This window comes from Nannospalax galili, unplaced genomic scaffold, assembly GCF_000622305.1.
Source record: "Nannospalax galili isolate Female #2095 unplaced genomic scaffold, S.galili_v1.0 scaffold1131, whole genome shotgun sequence".
In the NCBI taxonomy this organism is placed as follows: Eukaryota; Metazoa; Chordata; class Mammalia; order Rodentia; family Spalacidae; genus Nannospalax; species Nannospalax galili.
The window spans coordinates 1,700,254-1,707,631 of NW_008329039.1; the positions used below are offsets into that span (position 1 = coordinate 1,700,254).

At 37.5% G+C, this 7,378-nt stretch overlaps 1 pseudogene; it reads left to right on the forward strand.

Annotated features, from left to right (window-relative positions):
• Positions 1-286: 286 nt before the first annotated feature.
• Positions 287-5,066, forward strand: LOC103732461 (annotated as a pseudogene).
• The last annotated feature ends 2,312 nt before the right edge of the window (positions 5,067-7,378 follow it).

Here is a 7,378-nt window from a genome sequence, read left to right on the forward strand (position 1 = left end):
GAATGAAAATAGGGCTCTAGGAAGATAGAAAAGTGGGAAATACTGACAAACAGATGGTGAAAGAAATGTGATGGAATCCAAAGGGAGTGTTTTCACACTTTCTGACCATAGAAAACACTCAATAAATGTTAAACAAATTACTGAATGTTCTCTTCAGGAGTATCAAATATCTGAGAGGTCAAACTGGCTAAAGACTTACAATAACTAAAAGGCAATTATGTCACTGGTCACTTCTCTAAAAGTAAATACAATAGACTTTTAAGGGCAGAAGTTATATTTTAGAATAATGAAGAGTAAAGGAGATTATAGATCATTAGTGGTGATTATGAACTTCCTCACAAGAAGCTTGGTAAGAAAGAGGATATTCAAGACATATTTGCTGACCATCCATTTTGCAACAAGGTCTGCATTAATCACTCTGTACCCCAGTGGATCTTATAATCCAGTGGGGAAAAAATGGCCATTAAACTGATAAACTGACTGTTAAGAAAGGGTAAAGCAAGATACTGTGGGCAATGGAACTCACAATGTAGAACAAAGAAGACCCATAGATAGATGATAGATAGATAGATAGATAGATAGATAGATAGATAGATGATAGATAGATATAGATATTATTGAGCTTTATAAATTTCATGTTTCTCACTCAAATCCAGATCCCCTTCCCCCATCCATGCCTCCCCCATCTCCCCACAAACCTTATGCACTTTGCCACGCATGCTGAATCCTATTGATACAGGGGTTTGTATCCAAGTGTCCTTCAGTGTAAATGTGTCCACTGGTGTCTAGTTAGCCCATCCAGTGGTCATATGTAAGTCATACTCTCCTTCACCCAGCAGCAATCGGTCCTAGCCAGCTGCCTCTTCCTCACTTCCCCTTTGGGCCATCGTTTAATTGAGCTGACATGGTCCAGTGCTCAATGCCACCACTACCACAGGCTCACATGAGCAAGCCTCCAGTGACCTGGAAACCTCCTCCTCTTTGTGTTCATGAACCATTCTGGCTCTTCCAGTCTTTCTGCCTCCTCTTCCTCAATGGTCCCTGAGCTATGAGTGGGTGAGGTTCCACAGAGGAGTCCCATCCTATACTCTACAGTCTCTTACTCTCCAAAACTTGGCCAGGTGTGGCCTTCTGTGTGTATCATACTCTGATGTACATGGACACCTCACTAGTGAGAGCTGAGAGGTGTGTCAGTCCTCTCTCAACTTCTTATTCTACTATATTCCATGAGCCTTAGTTGTGGAAATTTGACTGCAGATGTGTCACCTAGTACTGGGCATCTCCTATGCATATGTTCTCTGCCTGACCTGAAGTGCAACTCTTCAGTAGCTTACCTCTGTTATAAAAACAAGCTTCTTTGATGAATGATGTACAACATGCTTATCACCCTAAGGGAAGTCTCTTCTATCTGACACTGCATTCACTGCCAAGCAGCTCCCAGATACACATATGCATTAATGTTCAGACACTCTTTCTAGTGAAGAGATAATCATGATGAGAGTGGGAATGCATGGATGCTTACAAAGGCAAATGTTGGTGAAGGGACATCAGAAAACAAGAAAGAATATTACTGCTGATGAAACTTTGCACCCATTGAATTGTATCCATAATTATGTATATTCAACCTTTGTCAAGACAGTAGAAATTAAGCTGTGATTTTACTAAAATACGAGAATGAAATAATTCATTTAAAAAGACATGGCTGGACTCCAGCAAGATGATTCAGTAGGTAATTGTATCTGCCACCAAGCAGACCCAACTTGGATCCTCAGGACCCAGATGGTAGAAGAAAATCAGCTCCTTCAAGTTTTCCTCTGACTTTCACTTTTGTGCTTTGAAATGTGCACTTACATATTTACACAAATACATACTCACAAAATAGTCAAAGACATTTGGAATATATGACTGACTGAAAATTATATAATGGGACAGACATAAGAGAGGTCACAGCACCTTGAAATTATAAAATGGATCATAAAAACATTTAGATGTCCTACTTCTCTTGAGCTCCTTCTTTCCCTTTATCCCCTAGAGAGGTATGACCATAGGAGAAGGGTATTAGTAAGGGAGAAAGGGGGGAAATAGGGGCACTTTAAGTGGGAAAAAGATGATGGAGGGGTGAGACAATGCGAGAGATAAACAATGCCTAGCTAGTTTTGAAAACCAGAGGGAACCATATTATTCCTACAACCTACTGACAAATAATACATAGCAGATGAAGAAATATATGTATAGGTAAGGTTTATCTGAGAACAATTGGTCTTTGCCCAAGATTTATCTACATGACACACAGTAATTAAAAATACCAGACTGGTGGAATTAACCTTCTTGGGTGTTTAACAGACATACTTTGAGGCCTATAATAATTTGGTCAGAGGGACATAAAGGACACTTTTTGCTCCTTGCCCTCCTAGGTTGACTAGTTCCAAGGGACTATGAGCATTTCTCAAAATGTACTATAATGGTGGTAGGAGACCCCACCAGAAGGACTTGAACCAGTGTCCAGTCTATAAAGAGGAGGGTCAACACAGAGGAATCATTTCCTCCATGTTTCCAAGCGAAGCCAACCATGGTCGAGCAGGACCTTATCTTCACATAGATGGAATTGGTAAAAGAAAGGAGCCAGGGGCTCCTCCCAAGCTCATGTGACCCCTGAGGAACAGATCCTCAAACGACCTTAAGAGTAAAAATAAATCGGTTTATCTGGACCAACTGTATGGCCTTAAACACCCAAAAGGAAAATATAACCAAAGATTAATGGAGACAATATAATTTCATAAGTGTCCATATGTATAGCTAAAGGTTACATAACAAGCAACAGGCGATACCTTCTTTTGAGCTGTTGGCCAGGGTGGCCAAAGGGATTGCCAGATAGTAACCCAGCATAGAAGTGGGAAAATGAAGAATCTTATCCAAAGGAATATTGACAACTGATTACGGCTAGATAAGAAACAGCTGACCCTCCTAAAACAAAGACCTCTAGATAGGTTGACTAGATTCACAAGAAGAGCAAGTAGTGGGGAATGGCTGGGGGTGTTGACAACACAGCAGACACAAGGATATCAGAGTATAAGGGCTCTATTCGCAGGAGGAAGGCTATGGGAGGGTGCTATCTGGGAAGTGGGTGTGAAAATAAAAAAAAAGGTAATAGATGACATGAAGTCATGGGGGGATTAGGTTGAGGGTGGAGGTAGGGGAGGGGTTCTGAATTTGATCAAAATAAATTGCATATTCTCAAATAATCAATAAAAATATTTCTAAAATTTAAAAAAAAAAGCAAAAAACATTTAAATGTAACCTTCACAAACCTACCACTTCATTTATCAGAGACTATTACCAATAATTTTGAAGCCTTCTCAGTGCCTCTTATTATCATCCTATTTTTGCCAATCTCTACTCTAAAATATATGTATATATTCAATATATAATCACAACCTATATTGACCCAACATATACACGGAATATTTATTCAGTGTATAACTTCCATTTGTGTACCTTACTTGTCTTGCCTTATATTAAGAAGTACATATGCCTTTGATTCACAGATTACTAATTTTTTTTAACTCTTGAATTTTATGTAAATAGAATTATATTACATATAATCTTAAGACATTTTTATTCATCATTATATTTTGAAACCTATGTGCTAATTATTATGGCTGATGTAAATTAATCTTTGATTTTTATAAAGTTGTCTAATATATCAAAATTTACCCATTTGGATTGTTTGTTCAATTTTATCTTACAATTGTCAACACTACAACTACACATTCTTATTCTTGAGTGTCACCTGTTGCACAAGTGTGAAAAAAATTATTCTGATTTACTTAAACTAGAATTCTGTGTCATTAAATATTAACATATTTAGCATTGCCATAAAATATCAAATTTTTTTTGAAAACTATAAATTTCTTGAGGTTCTTAAGGAACATTGGATTGTTAAAATATATAGCCAGGATAACATACAAAAACATCTAAGAAATCTTTGATAGTTTGCTCATGTATGTATAAGTTAGTTTGGCTGTTTTCAGCAGAGAACACAAGCACATACACATGAGATCACTTAGAAGAAAACATGGGCGAGAAAGAATTTGGAGATAAAAAGGAGAGAGTAATTAATGGCACAGGCTCTGAAATGTCGGGGAGAATGTGAGTTCTAGATCAGAGTCTAGTGGGAAATGATTCAAGCCTGAAAGTGTTAAATGAATGGGGACAGCAAGACTAAACTGGGAGAGTCAAGAGGTCAAGGACTTTCCAGTTGCACTACCCAGTATTTCTTCGCTCTTGCTAAAACCAGTTTTAAAAATAATAGTGGTGCAAAGTAAAGGAGATACATTACTTCTTCATGACTTAAAACAAATGTTGCAAATATACTAAGAAACTGTATGTTTTGTAGTTTTTCCCATGTAACATTTCAAGTTAACAGGAAGAAAAATGGGACTTAAGTTCCAGAGCCAAAAGTTGTTTTTGAAATACCCCTTGAGAAATCTTTTCAGAAATTTCACTGGTTAAGGGAAGATGGAATACCTGGTGATCCCACTGATCAGCCACACCTACACCACTACCTGGGTCCTCAACGTTCTCACCACCTAGGCGGCCCTGAAGTTGGAATCAATCGCAATGCAGTTGTACTTCAATCCTGAATTAATTTTTAAACACTGTCAAATATCGAGGTTAATCACCAGTCTTTTAATTTTGGTCCAGTTGTATTCAATTTTTCATTTAACATGATTTTTCTATATCATTGCTGTCGAATGCTAGAAGGCCGTTTCCGAGTCAGACAGCAGGCTGTATTTACGTTCCTTTTCAGTGGATTCTCAGTTATGCTCTTTGTTTTGTTTGTGACCTTAATTTTCTTGGTCCAGGTCTTTACAATAATATTGGTCTATGTGTGGAGCTGAAGGAACCCATATGCCCATATAAACTTCTTTCGCCTTCTAAACTTCCAGGCCCCCTTTCTACCCTAGGTGCTCATGGGGTTTTCATTGTTGTAGAATTCAATCGTTGTGGACCTTTAGAGCATTGCAGGTGAACACATATATTTTTGCCGGCTTAACAGATTTTAACTCAGAAGCACTTTACAGAATGGTACAATGACTAAGCCAGAAGACATTTCTGCTGTGGTTCCTCCCTCTACTGGAGTTTAGTATAATCTCCCGGAGTCAAAACAAAACAAAACAAAACAAAAAACTGGAGAAGCAAATACCTTGCTGCCTTACCAAGCACACGTGTACTTGAATTCTGTGGCACAGGCTGGGCTTTTCATCGTCTACTTTAATAGACAAGCCCATGGTGTAATGGAAGTTTCAGAGAGGACAGAATAAAGCAGAATTCCATCTCTCTCAAAAGAAAATTTTTTTCCACTGGTTACCATTTCCAAGATATTAAGAACATTTAATCGGCTTGTTAGTAACACAGCTGCATTCTTCAGCAGGTTAAGTGTTTGGTTGAATAGCCTCTTTTTTTTTTTTTTGGTCTTTTATGAGACAGGGTCTCCCTGAAGCCCCAGCTGTCCTGGAACTCACTATGTAGACCAGGTTGGCCTTGAACTCACAGAGATCCGCCTGTCTCTGCCTTCCGAGTGCTGGGATTAAAGGGGTGCGTCACCACGCCCGGCCCGAATAGCCTCTTTTTGATATTGTTGAGTCAATTATAGTTATGGTCAAGGGAGCTGAGCCTTAATATTGCACAGAGCATTAACAAAGCAGGACCAGTTGGTAAAATTTGAATATGTGAAATGTATCTGGAATAATCACTTAAGTCAACTGAAATGTCTGAGTGAAGTAGTCAGCTGCTTATGAAGAAGTGTCCATAACAGCTATTTAATTGTTTTGGCACAAATCTGTATGTTTTGGATAAATATAAATTTGAATTACCTTTCAAAATGATGTGCAATTTATTTAAATTCCTAGACTTTAGGAAAAGCTATTTGTTTTTCTAAATTGGAAAATAACTTTCAATAGTCTATCTTTGTCCTAAGAAATAGCTTTAGATTGGTCATTTAAATATGCTGATAAGTAAAAGGCAACCAAAGGAGGAAGATAAATTCTCTAGACTTTCACTACTATTTGTATGGAGTGTAAACAAGCCTGTCTATTCTGGATTATTGTTATTCTAATTGATTTTTTATATATAAATTTGTTTAATAGAGCCTTTGTATTATAACACAACAGTTCTCAGTCTTTGTATTTAAGGATTCTGCTATGTGTGTCTGTTTTATGTTATTTTGTTTGTTTGTTTTTCTTTTTGGTCTTTTTGAGACAGGGTCTCTTTGTAGCCCCAGCTGACCTGGAACTTGGTATGTAGACCCGGCTGGGTTTGATCTCACAGTCTCACAGAGATCTGCCTGCCTCTGCCTCCTGAGTGCTGGATTTAAAGGTATGTGCCACTACACTCAGCATATTTTACATTTTATAAACACTTAATTGTATGTTCTTTTTTGTCACAGAGAGATTTTTTTCTTTATTGTTTAATTTTCCTTTTTATGATTTCATACCTAAGTACTTCTTTATAAATGCAGCCGAGGTTTGTGTGTGTGTGTGTGTGTGTGTGTGTGTGTGTGTGTGTGTGTGTGTTGCCTTTTCACTTTCTAATTTCCTTTAAGGATAAACTCACTGGAGATTGCTTCCTGTTTCAACTTTTCCAAAGTCAGTCTTAATGCCCTTGTTTTCCGTAGTTATTTGAAGTCAAAACAGCTCCACCCCCTGCAGCCTTACAGGCAGCTAAACATTTGGGGAGCCCTGTATAATTTATACAGTATGGGCAATTACTTCAGCACTTTGCACAAAAAAGTTTTCAAGTGACAGCTTGCTAGTCTTTCACTATAATGTAACACCTTTATATTTCATATGAGGTCATCAAAATCATATGTGCATTTATGTCTTTGTAAAAACTACCATGTGAGTAACATATTAAAACTCGATAAGAAACATATTAAAACTCAACATTGCTGCCAGCTCTAGGGTCACAACAACTCTGACTTCAGCAAAAGAGATAACATATTATTTCTTAAGGTCTTTTAAGAGTAAGAGTTTCCATTTTCTTTATAACCCAGGCCACATCAGGAAAGATTTGTGAATACTATTTGTGAGAGTGTTTTAGCTTCTGGCCCAAACTCCTTATTTTTATATAGGCTTGATTTCAGCATCTCTTCTGTCCTTTGCTCCCAGTGGAGTACAAATATGGTATGAAATAATATTTTTAACTTCACTTCCTACTCTTAATATGTGCTTCAAAATAGAAGTTATATGACACAAGTTATACAGAATACATCTGTACAGATTTCTAATGCAATTTGGAAAGGATCCTGCCATAAACAGAAAAGTTATAAACTGGCCTCTCCAAACTAGCTGCTGATAACCTGCTCCGTCTGTCTTAT